This window comes from Podarcis vaucheri, assembly GCF_965113315.1.
Source record: "Podarcis vaucheri genome assembly, chromosome: 12".
Lineage (NCBI taxonomy): Eukaryota > Metazoa > Chordata > Lepidosauria > Squamata > Lacertidae > Podarcis > Podarcis vaucheri.
Genome location: NC_138750.1, coordinates 44,721,630 through 44,738,162, shown reverse-complemented (window position 1 = coordinate 44,738,162; position 16,533 = coordinate 44,721,630). Strand labels below are relative to the sequence as shown.

Here is a 16,533-nt window from a genome sequence, read left to right as displayed (position 1 = left end):
GTTTGGGGTTTTTTTTAATGGTGATCACCGATTGCCAATCCTGAACCAGAATGTGGTTTGAGATTCCCCTCTGATTATCCACACAGCACGGAGAGGAGGAAGGAGCAGGTACTGTTTGCATAACAGAGTACTATGTGGAGAGTTCCCTTAATCCAGCATTTTGCAGAGCTGCTTTGTTATTTGCATTTCGGCATAAAAGAGGTTTTCACCAGAAGCAAACCCTCACTGTGCCTTTGAAAGGAACCCAGCAGACAGAGAGGTGCTTAATTATCTGGCAAGGCTGCATTAAAGAAATACTCTGGAACACAGGGCAGTCTTGTGGTTACTATAACAGCATTAAGACATACACTGTAAACACAGCTAGTGCGATCCAAGTCAGGCACAGCTTTAGCCTTTGGCATAGGGATTACACTGAGAGACCTGGAGAGAGGCTGTGCTGAATATTCAACCAGACAAAACCAGCCAGGAGTGGAGCGTTACTACATCAGATCAACTCCACAGCAGCAACATCCAGTTGTGCCATCGACGTCCCAAGACCCACAAACAGTTTTCTAAACACATTGCCCTCTTCTCCAGGTGACACAGGAGTGCTGGTTTGCTACTATCTGCTCAGGGCACTGGGATAATTTCACTCAGGTTGCATGTACAGAAATAGCCACAAGACCAGCTGTGAACAGTTCAAAGCCTTTGCCACTAAATGCTTCTCGTAATAGCAACAGCAGTTTTGTGGCCACATTCACACACACATAGACAGCAACACTCTCTCACACACACACAGCCCAGAAAATCATTACCTTGAATGCAAAGAGGAGACACCTTGCTTTCCTCTCATGGATCGGAAGAAGCAGGATTTTTAAAAAGCCACCCTAATGCCGACCCGCCTGCTGAGAGTTCTTTCAATCCCACTTTGGCTAGCGACTCTAAGTTTGTGCTCTGAATAGAGGCTGTGTTATTTTAACCACAGGATTTCTAGTCATGGGGGAGGAGAGATGGATTAGGTACGTTTGCAATCTAATGCTCAGCATTCAATGCTGGAGAAATGAACCAGCCCTAAAGCTTGATGGAAAGGAGAACTTTGTGTCGAGAGATACATTTCAAGAGACCCTGCAAGCCAATTATGGCTAAACTAACATGCTAAGGAACTGTAAAATTCCAGAGGAGTAAGATAACATACGCTTGTGTTCTTTCCTAAATAAAAGGCATGTGTGGAATTTCATGCCAGAGACTGACATGAGGGAGGCTGAGCAGATGTGCTCAGTGCGGGTCAACCTCTGTCTCGATACCTGAGCATACCTGACCAAGAAGCATGGCCAACACCTGCTAAAGTGGGTTTCAGCAGCCAAATCATCCATTTGTGTGGGACTAGGGGAGAAATTTGATTCAGTCCACACTTAAATTCACACTTTCTGAAGCAATATACTGACAGAAATGCAGCCACCTTGTGAAATTCACGCTTCTCCAAAGTTTGCAATGCAGTTCTCTAGATAAATAATGCTTATAAAAGTGCATATGCTACAGTTAACTATGTATAAAAATGTACATGTTAGTGAAAAAGAACAAACAGAAATGCATTATATTGGGGAAATGCTTTGCAAAATATGCACATTAAGCAAAATTCCACACAAAGGAGAAATCTGCGCTAAAATGCTGGTGAAGTTTCGTAACGACTAATACATATATATTTATGAATGGATACAGAAATATGGAGAACTGAGCTGAAGACTGGGAAAATGAGAAACAGAAGGAAACTAAAATGGATAGATTCACCTATCCTTACATTTGGGGCATGTCCACGTGTTCTTGCCCTCTCAACTCAGTGCATGTCAGGGACTGGCAGGATGCTGACGAGTGTGCACTGGGGAAAGAGGGGCAGGAGTCTGACTTGGGAGCAGGGGGCAGTGATTGTGGGGGGCTGTATCAGCCAGAAGAGAAGAGTTGGAGGCTGGGAAGCTTCAGAGCTAGAGGCTGGAGCACAGGGTGGGTCAGAAGAAGAGGTGGAAAAGGCAGGTCAGGCAAGTGAAGCGGCTGATGCTTCCCCACCCTCTCCTGCACCGCTGTCTCCCTGAACCAGGAAAGGACTGAGAAGGGATGAGCAGAGGAAGCTTCCATGCAGGCACAGCCTCTGGCTGCATACGTACAACCTGCGAGGGGAAAATACATAAACGGGTGGAGGGGGGATGGTCCTCTGTTGCTGCAACTGCTCCATAGAGCACAGACCTGGAAATAGCTGATAGATGTGCATAGGAACCCAGAGCTGCAGAAATGGCTGCAAGTGTTTTCTTTGATGTGCCATGTGCATTCCTTTGACTGGGGAGATCCCTTGACCATGCAGAAATGCACAACAGGGTGTTTTGTATGTCACCAATTGAATATTTCCTTCGTGGCTTGCTCATAATTTCGGAGATTTGTCCATAATTGTGAAGGCTGAGCTGCAGGCAGGTGGGTGATGGGGGGGGACGGGACTCAAGAGTGTCATTGCTCCCATAGGCACAATGTGACTAGGGCAAAGGGCTTTGGGCCAAGCGGTTGTGTGGACAGGCCCTAAAAGGGCACATTGCTACAAATGCACCTATTAGGCGTCTGCATTTGGATGCTAGAATGTAGGCAAGATCTCTGACTTGCAAGAGGAAGGAAGCAGCTAACATGTCTTAACACAGACATGTGTACCAGAAATAATTACAGACCTAATTAAATGCAAGGATGAAATTGTTCCTGCAAAACTAGTTTGGAACATCTGGATTAGATCCCAGGCTTAAGATAATATATGCCTGATGTCACGCTATTTCATGGCAATACAGCTTTGGGCTTCTGTACACACCTCAGAAGCAATTGTTAAAAACCATAGCCATTAATAGCACCCTGTCTTCCTAAGATGAATGCTTTAAAAAAATAAAAAAATAAAAACACACACACACATACATGAATTTGAGGGAGCAGTGTGGGGAACACACACAACGAAAGCGAGGATCAACTTTAATCCGTCCTTTGAAACAAAAACACTTGGGCTTAGTTCCATTGAGAGCAAAATCCAGATCTATAAATAAATAAGCAAGTCCTATGAAAAACCGCTCATGGTGGGGCATTGTTTTGCCCGCCCCTAAAATGCAAGCATCTCTTTAGTCACAGGCAGAGCACAGATGCCAGAATGCTCTGCTACCAGTGTAAGAAGGAAAGGACAGCAAATCCCATTGAAACCACAAGGGGGATTTAAAAAGGCTGAATAGGCTGCAATTACCTACCCTGGAATCAGGCCAGCATGTCAAGACTAATACCCTTTACTCTTGTGAAAACGACATGGTGGAGAAGAGCCAGTCCTTTGCTAGTATTTAAGCCTAACACACATAGAGCTCCTTTGAGATTCCAAAGAGCATGCTCCAATTACGTGAAGGGCTCAAATCTATTTAATTATCATCGCAAAACTGTTAAAGAAATTTCAGCGCAAAGCCTCAGCTGCCCTTTTCCTCCACCTAGTGGCCAGAGGAATTTGTTGCTCAGTTTCTTAGAGGGCAAAAGGGAAACTCCAGCAGGGAGATGTTGAACTGGGTCCCCGGCCTTTCCCTTTCTCATTTGAAAACAGCATCTTAGTTGGATCAGGGTCACAGTGCAAGGGAACAGGGAGTTAGCCCTTAACCCCTATATTGCTTTCCAATACTAAACAGCCCTCTGAAGCTGCTTTATTCCATTAAGTCTGTTGTCCAAGTCAAGGCAAGTAGCAGTGGGGAGCAAGGGGGTGTAGCTTAAGGAAATGGCTAAAGGAGGAAAGCATTACAGAAACAGACACACATCCCTGGCTCCTGCAGGATTAGGCTATCTATGAATACTAGCCAGGATGGCTATGCTCTACCTTCACCATTGGAGGCTGTATGCTCCTGAATGCCATTACAGTGGTACCTCAGGTTACAGACGCTTCAGGTTACAGACTCTGCTAACCCAGAAATAGTACCTCAGGTTAAGAACTTTGCTTCAGGATGAGAACAGAAATTGCACGGCAGCGGCGCAGCAGCAGCAGCAGCGGGAGGCCCCATTAGCTAAAGTGGTACCTCAGGTTAAGAACAGTTTCAGGTTAAGAATGGACCTCCAGAATGAATTAAGTTCTTAACCCAAGGTACCACTGTAGTATCATCATCATCATCATCATCATCATCATTTGCTGGGAATCCCAGGAAGGCAGAGTGCTATTGCGCTCCTATCCTGTTTTGGGACTTACTTGAGCAAACAGGAATTCTACCCCAACATGCAAGGCAATTATGAAACAAGTTGGGATAAAACCTGAAATCCTATGCATGTTAACAAGTATCTGCTACGAAGAATTTAGTATAACAAATTAGGTAGTCATAAATAATAAGGATGTGATTAGTAAACTTGATAAAATAAACCCAACATATGGAACGTATAAAAACTGTACTGAACATCGGACTATAACAAAATGCTTTCTCACCAGATGGGCTTTTGGATGGATCTAGCAGCCTCTTCTAATGTTCTTAAATGAAAGGTCAGAAGGTGCAATCGTGGATCTCTAGTGCCTCTTCTGGCTTGGCCCTCACTCAGATAAATTTGAACGCTTTCCCAACCAGGGTAGGCCCATAGAGGCACCTGTGCAAAAAGAAGCTTGGACATATTAATCTTTCATATATTTTTGTGTTTCAGCTTTTCACAATGATTTCTTTTCAGCATGGAATTATTAGACATGTTTTCAAAATGGGTAGGTGAAAACTCAGGTGTCAGGTAGGAAATACCAGCTAAGGTGGAGAGAAAGTAACATGGAGCTTTTCTAGACATGCCTTCCATTGACTTTAGTTCCCTCGCCTGGAATGAGGAACAGAATGGAACTTGAAACCAAATATAGAATTTCCCTAGTTTATGGGCTAACAAGATTAATCACCAGAACAAGATGATAGGTGCCTCACACCCACATTCTGACATATTTTTTCACAGCTATGTGGGATGCTAGCAGAGATGGGATAAGTCTTGTTTTCCAAGCAATCAAAGACCAGGCACACCCACTGATTTGCAGCACAACGTCAGTTTTAATTAAGAATAAGAATATTATATTTGGCAGGCGTAGATAGATAAAGGCCTCAATTGGACACCATGGTAAACCAGAGGTGAGGAACCTTCCAGAGACCACAGAACAGTAGGGTGGAGTTGAGGACAAAAGTAAGCAGAGCAACTAATGTAATTTTACCCTTGCGCTATAGGCTATTTTCTACACACAAGCATCTCTCTAACCTCCACCTAGGCAAGTGAGAGGCATTATCAGAGTTCAAGGATGAATTCCAGCCAGGCAGGATGTAAAGCAGGCCCACTGAAGGGTGTGGCCCGAGAATAGGGGTGTGGCCTTTGGAGAGCTCCAAGGATCAGATAGAGAGACCTAGAGGGCCACAGTGGGTTCCTGGGCCTGAGATACCCCATCCCTGTGATAAACGAGAGATAACATTCTACCACGATCATATTTGCAATGGGAGGAAACAAACAATGATATCAGGCTGAGTGTTACATCTGAACCCGGGATCCTGGTTCCTTTCGCTACAACAAACCCTGATCAGCAAACCTTGGCTACAGATCATGGCATATTGAAAGCAATATCCAGCACTCTTCAAAGGCAGAGGCTGACCAGGAGCAGGGGAGGCAGTTAAACAGATCGAAGCATGAAGAGAATGGGAGAAAAGTCATACTGGGTGGGGAGCATTTCCTTTTTACAGAAAGCCCTGCTTCCAAATATTTAATGGGGAAACCACCCACACTTTTTACATTTTTTCTCCAAAGTCATGTTAAGCTGGAAGTTCTGACTCTTCAAATTCCACAGCAGATATCATTCGGCACTAGAGTTATGTGTTCATTAGCACAATTCCAGCCATGTTATTTTCCAGAGCCCTCTGCTCAAAAGGTTTGAAGTTTCACGGACACCAATGAATTTGTCAACATCATATCCATATCAATATCTCAGTTTTGTAGATAATGTATAAAGCCACTGAATAATTTGCTTAGGGGTAGTCATTATCTCAAAGAGTTTCATTCTCCTCCATTAGTGGCAGCTTATTTTTATGCTTGCTTCCTTCCTTCCTGCTTTTGTCCCAGTAGATTATTTGATACATCAGCATTTTAAATAAACCAAGAAATTGGGGTAACCCAGACACTATCATCTAGCCACCATTTGCCTCTTTAAATAGCACTAATGACATCAGAACTTTCTAAAATAAAGTTATTTCTTTGCTGAACTAGCAGGCACTGCCTTCATGGATAATGAACTGGAGGTTAGATGCAACCTGGCTGATTTCTATAGCTCTTGAAGACATAGGACCTACATAGAATTTATTTATCATTATTTATTTATAAAAATATTTCTATACCACTAAATGATAAAAATATATCAAAGTGGTTTACAACATTAAATGATTCTTTTTCAAAAACAAAAACCATGCAATAAAAGCATAAAAGGCTAAAACAGTTTTAATGCAAAAAGGTTTAAAATGTGCATCAATAAAATTAAGAGGATGAACTCTTAATACCTGCCTGGTGAAATAGGAAAGGGGCACATGAGGAGGTGACCAGCCTGCACCTCCATGTTATCTCCCCAGCATGTCGTGTAAAATATGTGATGTTGTGTTGCTTTATATTAAGAATTTCCTGGCCACCAACAAATTGGATTGGATGTCATGGCATGTGTCTGTTTAATTGAGCTTAGTGGAAACAGATATGGGGAGGGATGCAAGTCAATGTCAGCCACACATATCCCCATATTACCATGGGAGGCCCTGAAAGCCGGGTGAGAGTGTGTGTGTGTGTGTGTGTGTGTGTGTGTGTGTGTGTGTGTGTGACTGGCTCCTACAGGCCAAGGAGAAAGGCCTGGAGGGCTGCATTTGACCCTGTACCTGAAGTTCACCATTGGTGCTTTCCACAATCCCCACGCTGATTTGTTCAGCATAAAAGGTAAGGTTCCTCAAATTATTTATATTCATTTATTTATAATAAAAATATTTATACACCGCTGTATCATAAACAGGTTTCACAGCGGTTTACAACAATAGGAAAACATAAAACCAGACAGTAAAACCACAAAAAGTTAAAAACAAGTTTAAAGCATAAGAAACAAACAAATAAATTCTATTATGCCTCCTTCTTTCACACATGCACACAGCCCCTGGACAATGGCTTCCCATTTATGTCTCGGCAGTGGTTGCAGTTGGTGCATATAGAGTTATTAGAGGAACGGAAAGTCATTGGTTTGTGGTCTTGTAACTCCCCTGACCAGTTAGGCAGCCTTAGGGATGACATTGTGGGTCTCTGTGTGTTTGGCATTTGACAGGATGAAGCTGCCTGAGTGTTAGCACTGTGTGGATGTGGTATGTCCCTGGAGGTTCTGGTGCCAGGGAACTGGGGGAGTTGCATGAGCAGACTGGTATCTGTGGATCGTGGCCCACTTTTCTAAACTTCTAATGTAAGCTTCTCCCCCTTTTCAGAAATTGATTCATCCTACTTCTCTAAGGCAAAAGGCTGGCACTGCAATAGTCCCTTCCCATGAGATATAATATAGCTTCCAGTATTTAACTAGGATAGGAACTGAAAAAAGCATGATGAGAAATGAATACCAAACAAAAACAGTCTGCCTTCTGTTCTTCCCAACTCAGAATTTCAGAAAAAGAAACCACCCCATGTGTTTTGCTTAATTAAGAGCTGAAGGCTCAGGTATCAATCTATTTTGATAAGTACACTATTAAGTATCTACTTTCTGCCGGAGGAAAATATTTTTGTTTTAAGTGAGACTTTTAGAAAAGAATGTTGGTCCTAACCATATGGTGTTTAAAATTCATCGCAAGGAAATTGTGGGGGATATCACAAAACTGCTCAGAAGTAAGTTGCAGTTTTCTATGTAAGCAGGCGAATTTGTTTTAAATATGTATTTGACTCAGAAATACAAAACCAACCAACCAAACAACCAAAACACTCCTTTCAAAGCTGATGTTTTGCTCATTAAAAAGTACAGACACTTTTTAATAAATGAAATCAGTAAATAAACTGCTTTTATTTTGATGTACTGTAGAAATGGTTTGTGTTTTTGTGCGCTCTAGAATTCTTGATTCTGGGATACCTATGCAGAATATCTGTCAGGAATGAACACTGGAATTATGTAATGAAAGTGGAGTGATAAGGGAGTGGCGTGATAAGGATCAAATATCTTCACAGAGAAATGAGCATCAAAAGGGATTGTTTATTTAGCAATATAAAAAAGAGGAGAGCAAAAACATCCCATCACCACAAAATATTTCCACATTTAGAAACATGGCAAGAAATTATTGAATTAATTGACTTCTGCTATGCTCCTATAAGGGACACAGGTGGCACTGTGGCCTAAACCACAGAGCCTAGGGCTTGTTGATCAGAAGGTCGGCGGTTCAAATCCCACAATGGGGTGAACTCCCGTTGTTCGGTCCCAGCTCCTGCCTATCTAGCAGTTCAAAAGCACGTCAAAGTGCAAGTAGATAAATAGGTACCGCTCCGGCGGGAAGGTAAACGGATTTCTGTGCGCTGCTCTGGTTCGCGACTGGACCTAATAGTCAGGGGTACCTTTACCTTTACCTATGTACCTCTACAAAACTATACATTAAGAAATGAAATAAATGAATCTTCTCTCCAAAGGAGAAAGACAGTGGGATTTGTTTCTTTTTGGAAGGTCTCATTTCACCAGGTGATACTAGCTAGGCTTATTTCTGGGGACTCTTTTGTACTACATGCAACAAAACAGATCATAAGACTCCACTCTTGCAGTGCTTCCAAACTGTCACTATTGGAGGGGGGGGTGTGATTCAATCACATACTGGCAAATTTAGGTTGCACAATTTTGTCCTCTTGCACAACAAACCCACTTACTCCAAAATAAAACTGTTTGCAGTGAGAAATGTGACAGGAAAGTGTGGGATGTATCATCATCAGAATAAATGTTCATCGAAAAGCCAGTGTCATCTGGTCTCCCTGCAAACAAATCAGGATGAATTCTCAATAAACAGGTTATCTAGAAGTGCCATGTTTCTTTTTTTGTGCTTCCTGTGTGGGAGATGCACAAGTTTCCACTTCACACATTGCAACAAAAGCACAAAAGTCAATTCTGCTTCCACTGAGGGGGCGGGCACTTCCCTCAATATGTGGAAGAGACCTCTGTTTCATTTCTGTTAGCCAGAGACTAGTGACAACTTGCCATTTTCATACAGTTGTAGGGAAACACTTCAAGCACTGCCCCAGGAGAACTCTCTTCCTTAGAAGACTCTGGGCTGTTTCAAAGGCTCCGCATTTCCAGACCTGAAAGCACTTCCCCGCATGAAATGGCGGAAACCATATAGGAAAGGTCACCATTCACATATATTTCATCTATTTTACTACAAATAAAAGCTGCTTTATAGGAAATGCATAACATTTGGAGGAGTACCCAGCCAAAGGTAAACCTCAACCTTTTTTCAGAAGCAACGTAAACCTTTTCATTTGGCTTTTGGTGAGCAGGATTAAGCTGTTAGCAAAAATTTTGTTTGGTGTTTCGGAAGGGGGTCTGATTTTTATCTGGTGCTGTTATTTTAAAACTATGACCCACTCGAAGTCCTAGGGATGGGGCAGGCTAGAAATGGAACTACATGAAATATATAAATTATTCCATGCATAACTAAATGAGAATATTTATGGAACTCTGTGAACCATAACCTAATTCCACCAAAAACGCAAAGTGAAAACATACCGTACTTTGCAAGCCAGCGTACTTTGTTATTCTCCATGGGAAAGCCGCCACGTTTTTAGTCACTGCAGAACTAACAAGTTTATTAGTATAGAAGAGTTTGCTAGAGTTCATGCCTTGTCCATCCCAGGATTAATTCAGGAAAAGGCTATTACTTTGCTCAGAATATTTATACCTGCCACTGATAAAGGAGCTTCCAAACATGAGTGTATTTTGGAATTGATGTTGCTCAGGTCCATAACTTCCTTTTGTAGCATCCACGTGATGCCATTGTCATCAAAACACCAGATTTTACTTTTTAATATATATTTAATTTAGGTACAGTGGAACCTCAGTTTTCGAAAATAATCCATTCTGGAAGTCCGTTTGAATCCCGAAACGTTTGAAAAGTGAGGATCAAAGGGCTGCCAGCAAATTCAATGGGGAAATTTGAGAAACACACCTCAGAAGCCGTTCGGCTTCCGAGGCGCATTCGAAAACGGAAGCATTCACTTCCAGGTTTTCGGTGTTCAGAAACGTTTGGCAGCCGAGGTGTTTGAAAACCGAGGTTTGACTGTAATTACTTACCATGGAAAATCCAGTAAGTAAAGATAAGCTATTAAACATCCACAGTCATTGTTGGTTTGGAAGGTCATTAGCACATTTGTAAGCGGGCGTTTGGTCATGTGCATTTCATAGGTAGTCCCTTTCAACACTTCCCTACTTCCGTTTCCTTTGACTATCACAGAAACACAACCTACCCATTTTGTTTCCAGCAGCCCCCAATACCAAACATAAATGCCAGTCGTTGTATGCCAAAGTAATACCCAGAACACAGGAGATATTGTCCATATGAAAAACGTGGGGATTACCTGAAATACATTACCTGCAGCACACATACATTCGACTGATAAAAATAATAATACAGGGGTCTTGTTCAAGACTTCTTTATCACCCTTGCACGAGACCTCACTGTTAAAAAGCCAAATGGAAATAGATATTATCCCTCTCCCAGAAAGCATAAGCCTTCATTTTGCCCATTATGATAACTGCCCACTATGTATTTTCACATTGCCAGGTTACAGATAAGGAAACAAATCGCAAGGAGTACACACAGATTGTACAGTATAGCACACAATTCAGAACAGTAAAGAAGCAAAGCAGAGTGAAACCAGGACTCTTCTCATCAAGGGTAAAATGAGTTACAGCTATTTAACAGCAAAGAATTAAATAGCACAAAAGTCACGTAGACCTCAGTGTCAGTTCAGCATTAAAAGCTCTGGGTGAATTCATAACAAGAGAAAGAGACTAAACTAAACTACAAGAAGCATAACTTGATTTGCACCGATTGACTAACAGCAATCCTAACAATCCTACTGGGAAGTAAACCCTATTGAATTCAGTGGGACTTACCCCAAGCAAGTGGGGTTAGGATCACAGCCTATGTTTTTGCATGGCATTTCAACCTAAGTGGGGAACATGCTGAATTTCAAGGAGAACTCTGTAAAATGCTGCATAGTTGGCAAGAATGGTAACTACAGAGAAATGCAGAGCATGTTTGAGTCCATCCAAGTTACCACAGGCCCCAAAGAAATATAGTTGTGGTACTATAAAACAACACTGCCCTGTTTCCACCCTCCAAAAATCTTGTGGAATGTTAGAAGAAATAATATACATCTCTAATATCCTCAACATTATGATACAGTGGTCTATTTAACTGCACCAAGAGAAGGCCCACAGCTGTAATTTCAGCCATCAAATTTCCTGGGTTTGCAAGCTTAAGCCAGATGCTCAGGTTTGTTTTTGTGAGGGAGTAATATATAACATCACTGATGCATGCATGATTTTATAAGGGAAAGGTATGTTCGTTGTATATGAAATGGTGCCTCATTATGATGTTGCCGTTTGAGAGCATAAGGTACTGAGCGGAAAAGAATCTTCAAAGTACAGTCTTCTAGAGGTTAAAGAAACTTGTGAAGCATATAAGCACCAATGTTTTCATGGTGGTGTGTTACAGTGGCTGCAGTGAGGGGAGGATGGCAGTCACAAAATTCACAGGCGACCTCAGTCTAGTAGATACCTCGCAGGAGTGATGTGAGGATAATAGGAGGGATATGTACACTGAGATTATTGGAAGGTGGTATAAAAATGCAATAAATAATGTTTAAACCTGCTTGATTGCCCCCTCTTTTTTTTTTTTTACAAGGTTCTCTATATTTTGTGACGTAGGGCAATAGCAAAATGCTTACTCTTGTTTTGAATGGAATATTACTCTCCATTTGTTATTGAAGATGAGTTTGAGTACGGAATCATCAGTGCTTAGTACTAGAAAATGCTTTCAGTATTAGGCCTCAGACCAGAGAGGTGATAAAGCGTGAAGTGATTTGAGGATGTGCAGACTGTGTCTTCCTTGCAGCGCCGAACAAGCACAGTGAACAATTCCTAGATCACATCCGCCCCCTGCCTATGGCTTCCCCCCAAAGGAGCCCGGAAACTGTATGTGTTAAGGGCGCTGGGAATTGTAGCTCTGTGGGCTGTAAACTACAGTTCCCAGGATTATTTAGGGGAAGCCATGGTGTGTGGGTGTCACCAACGTGCCTGAAGGCCACGGGATGTGATTCACCCTACCATTTTCACACAGTGTTTTGCTTTCTAGGATGCGGTAGCTTGTGATGCCACCAAACAGAGCTTTCCAATCCCAACTTCTTCACCGCACAAAAAACTTGAGGGGGTCAAAATTCAAAAACGGGTCACGCAAATCAGTTCTTCTCTTGTCAAATCCCCACCGATCGCTCCCTCCAATAACCTCAAACAAACAACATCCCCAAAATGGATGCCGATTTGCTCTGTACCTGGCAGTGACTTGCCAGGTCCCAACTCCCTGAACTTCTGAACTCTTCTTAATTCTGTGTACCTGGTTAAAATCACTTGGCGCTGTGTGGGGACGGGATCCAGGCCTACTGACAGCAGCATTTAATGAGCCCTCGCCCCGTTCTTGGCTTGAGGGAGTGAGAGAGACAGAAGGGATTCTGGTGGCCTTCCTGGGGGCCTTTTTGCATTTCTGAATGATGAAAATGCAAGAGAGCGGGACGTACACATTTTTGAGTGAAGCGCTACATGTGTTTAGCCCCTTCATCTGGCAGTACATCTTAAGTTTGTTTGGCTGTTTTTTTAAAAAAGACAAGGCAGTAAGATTTTACCTGAGTAGGCCCATCCATTAGGAGTTGCCCTGGGCAACCAGGACACAGAAGGTGATTTATCTTCCTGTTTTCTTGTGCAGCATGACAGTAATATTTCAATGGCCATCTTTCCCTTTCGTGCCTCGACAGCTCAGCAAACTGAGGAGGAAAGTTAAGCAGCATTCGGTCAAACTGTGCCACAAAAGCGTCTTTCTAAAAAGGAGTCTGTGTGGGTGTTTGTGTGGGTGTGTTTACAAATACAAATTGAGCACCCCTTACCTCAGAACAAAGATCTTGAAGAACATGAGCCAGTGCTTTTGTTAGGTCCCCATCTAGATCTCTAAAACAGACATTTCTTGAGGCAGACATTCTTCCCCTGCCCACTGTGTACTTTCCAGCACTTTGAAGCCAAAAACTGGGGCGCCGTCTTCCCAAACATAGCCTTCTCATTTTTTTATTGCAAAAGCACAGCAGCCATTTTGTTTGCTGTGATCTTGCGCAATTTTGTATCACGGTTCCCCCACCCAAAAAAGCCCTGAGATTGCAGACCCCAAAAGTGCTTTTTCGGGGGTTGCTTGGTGAATTTGCTTGGGATCACGGCAACCAAAATGGCCACCATTCTCTCATGATGGAAAACAGGATGTCCCTTTAAATACAGCTCAGCCTACAGATTCCTGCTCTCTTCCTTTTCACGAGGGCTGGGCCAGGGATAATCAATTTGGTGCCCTCCAGATGATGTTGGATTACAGCTCTCATCATCTCTGGCTAATGACCATGCCAGCTGGGGATGATGGGAGCTGTAGTCCAATATTATATGGGTTAGTATGTGCTTTTGGTAGCAGGGCACTAGTCTGTAAAGTTTGTTCTTTGTAATCCAGTCTGGATGATTTTAAAACTTGCAAACACTACAGTGGATGGGTCTCTTTACAACATGATTAAACCAGACAAGATCCCTTTCTCCGCTTTTATTTTCCTCTGACTGGCTTCTTTTCTCCTTTTCTGTGTAGCCAAGCTTTATACAATCATGCTGTCTTCAGAAAGGCAACAGATAAGTCTTGCAAACACATATGAACTCTATTTCACTCTAGTTTTCTGAAGAGTCCCTTTTACCATCTGCTTTCTTTGAAATCTAGACTCTTGCATGTAGATTGTTGATACTAACAATAAACATTAGTGTCTGCTTAGAAGAAATGGTAATTACCCTTTACAAATAGGTGATGATTTTAGTGTCTTCTTCCCAGACGGAGAATTCATTGTTTATTGAAGATAAATTCTAGGCAGCAGCAGGCTCCGAATTAGCTCCTCCAGTAGAAACAGAAGATAATCTGAATGCATTTTCTCTGTGTAAATCATCCCAGGCAAATAGCTGGACCTAAATTAGTGAGAGAGGGTGCTCTGTGATGAATAAACATATACCGTAATCAAGGACCAAATCAGTGCTGGATTTACACACAAGATTGTAAGCAACAGCATAGGACCTCAGAATATGTGGGACCACTAAATTAAAATATATAAACAGGCTAAATTTAAATTACTAAAAAATTACATAACTGGTTAAATAATAAAGGAAGTAGAAAACACTCTAAGCAGACATTACAAGTTTTTATATATGGAAAGTAGGAAGTCATAAGGTATTTTCATTTAAAGGCATTTCGTATGCAAATAGACTTATTGCAAGGTTAAGTTATATTGTTAGTCTACCATTAGTGGTCTAAACCACTGAGCCTAGGGCTTGCCGATTGGAAGGTCGGAGGTTCAGATCCCTGCGACGGGGTGAGCTCCCATTGCTCGGTCCCAGCTCCTGCCAACCTAGCAGTTCGAAAGCACGTCAAAGTGCAAGTAGATAAATAGGTACCGCTCCAGCAGGAAGGTAAATGGCATTTCCATGTGCTGCTCTGGTTTCATCAGAGACGGCTTAGTCATGCTGGCCACATGACCCGGAAAAACTGTCTGCAGACAAACGTCAGCTCCCTCAGCCAGTAAAGTGAGATGAGCACTGCAACCCCAGAGTCGTCTGCGACTGGACTTAACTGTCAGGGGTCCTTTACCTTTTTACCATTGAGCTATGGTGTTTCCAAAACCAGGAAAAATCTGGTGGGTAAGAAAAGGAGCCAGTACAGAGTTCTGGTGAAGTCCTGGGGAAAAACGGCATTTGCTGACTTTTCACCCCAACCTCCCCTCCCAAAAAAGGGTCACCATTTTGGGGCCAGTAAATGTGACACCAAAACACAGGATGAGCTCATGTATGAATGTCAGCCTCAGCTTCTCAGAAGAACAGCGGGATATACGTATGAGAGAAAACCTAAGCCAGGGGTCAGCAAACTTTTTCAGCAGGGGGCTGGTCCACTGTCCCTCAGACCTTGGGGGGGGACTGTATTTTGAAGGGGGGGGGGATGAACGAATTCCTATGCCCCACAAATAACCCAGAGATGCATTTTAAATAAAAGGACACATTCTACTCATGTAAAAACACGCTGGTTCCCGGACCGTCCGCAAGCCGGATTTAGAAGGCAATTGGACCAGATCCGGCCCCCGGGCCTTAGTTTGCCTACCCATGACCTAGGCCCTAGTCAAGAGTTCAAAATGTGTACAATGAGCGCATGGATGTGTGTGACAAGTTATACATGTGGAGGCACCCTGCAGATGCTCTGTTAAGGCACAGGTTGAGGGCCAGAGTCTCCCCCTCCCAGTATTCACTGCTTGCACTTTTGAGTGTCTGAACAGAGTTTAGGTCTACCTGGTCTCAACAATAAGAAACAGGTGTTTGGTTTGGTTTGAAAAGATATACAAAATGCACACTTCACTCCATGATCATATTTCTTCCTTGTATCAGGTTCAAAAAAAATGCATTCCACAAGTATATGAAATAGAACTGCTAGGTGTATTTTTAGGTATGCTTATTGCTCATACATTGCATAGCAGCTCATCAGAACTAGAGCTTCCTAACATGTTCGAAACATATGGGCCAGGTGGCATATGCCACACAGATGCACTTTAGCATTCAGTGCGTGAACTACAAAGGAAAGAAGGCAACTCATCTCAGCTGCAGGTGATCCATTGATTTGCTCTTAGTATCCACTTTCTTTATTCTTCTTTCCCCAAGATGGAAGGGGGGGGCCAGGCGGTTAAACATCTCCCCCCCCATGAGTCGTTTCCTATGAATCTGAGCATTGATGTTTCTAATTTTCAGCATATGCAAGCTCTTAGGAAAGATGAGGTGTGATTTCAAACACAAGCTTTCGTTGTCATATGGGTCAACCATCTAACAATCTGGCAATTTAGTGTGATGCTTCAGATGAGGTTTCTCCACATGAAGTACACCTAATTGGTTTGCATTTCTTTCAGCCATCTGCAATCCATGACAACAAACAGCTAAAGTATATATGCAATTCTGCTCATTGTGGCTCTAAAAGGGCTCTGATGGTCATGGACAAAATATCCCTGGATATCCCTGGTTATTCCCAAAACAGTAATGTAAAGCTAATGCTACACCTGGCCCCAGGTAACAGAGCGAGGCACCTTCCATAGCCCCCCCCCCCCGCAAATCACCACTTTTCTCACCTGCTGCTGTTTTTCTTCTTCCTGCCTGCCTGACCCCTATTTTTTTTTGTAATTGTTTTATGAAATTGTTAATGCTTTATGTTGCAAGCTGGCCTG

The 16,533-nt window shown here is 42.6% G+C and overlaps 1 protein-coding gene and 1 long non-coding RNA gene across 4 annotated transcripts in view; one reads left to right on the top strand and one right to left on the bottom strand.

Moving 5' to 3' along the window:
* The window catches only part of JCAD (junctional cadherin 5 associated), a 76,000-nt gene extending 62,392 nt beyond the window's left edge, over positions 1-13,608 (bottom strand). The window contains exons 1-3 of one of the 3 annotated variants that reach the window (XM_082193741.1): positions 13,545-13,608; positions 12,898-13,035; positions 4,439-4,593 (exon numbers count right to left, since the gene is read on the bottom strand). The gene's annotated coding sequence lies outside the window, so the exon portion shown is untranslated. Of the gene's footprint in view, positions 1-794; positions 920-4,438; positions 4,594-12,897; positions 13,036-13,155; positions 13,373-13,544 lie in introns of those variants that run through there. The other 2 variants (XM_082193740.1, XM_082193742.1) reach the window with 2 other exon arrangements.
* LOC309515731 overlaps positions 1-16,533 on the top strand; it is a 606,047-nt gene that overhangs the window by 184,217 nt on the left and 405,297 nt on the right. The gene's annotated exons all lie outside the window — the stretch shown is intronic.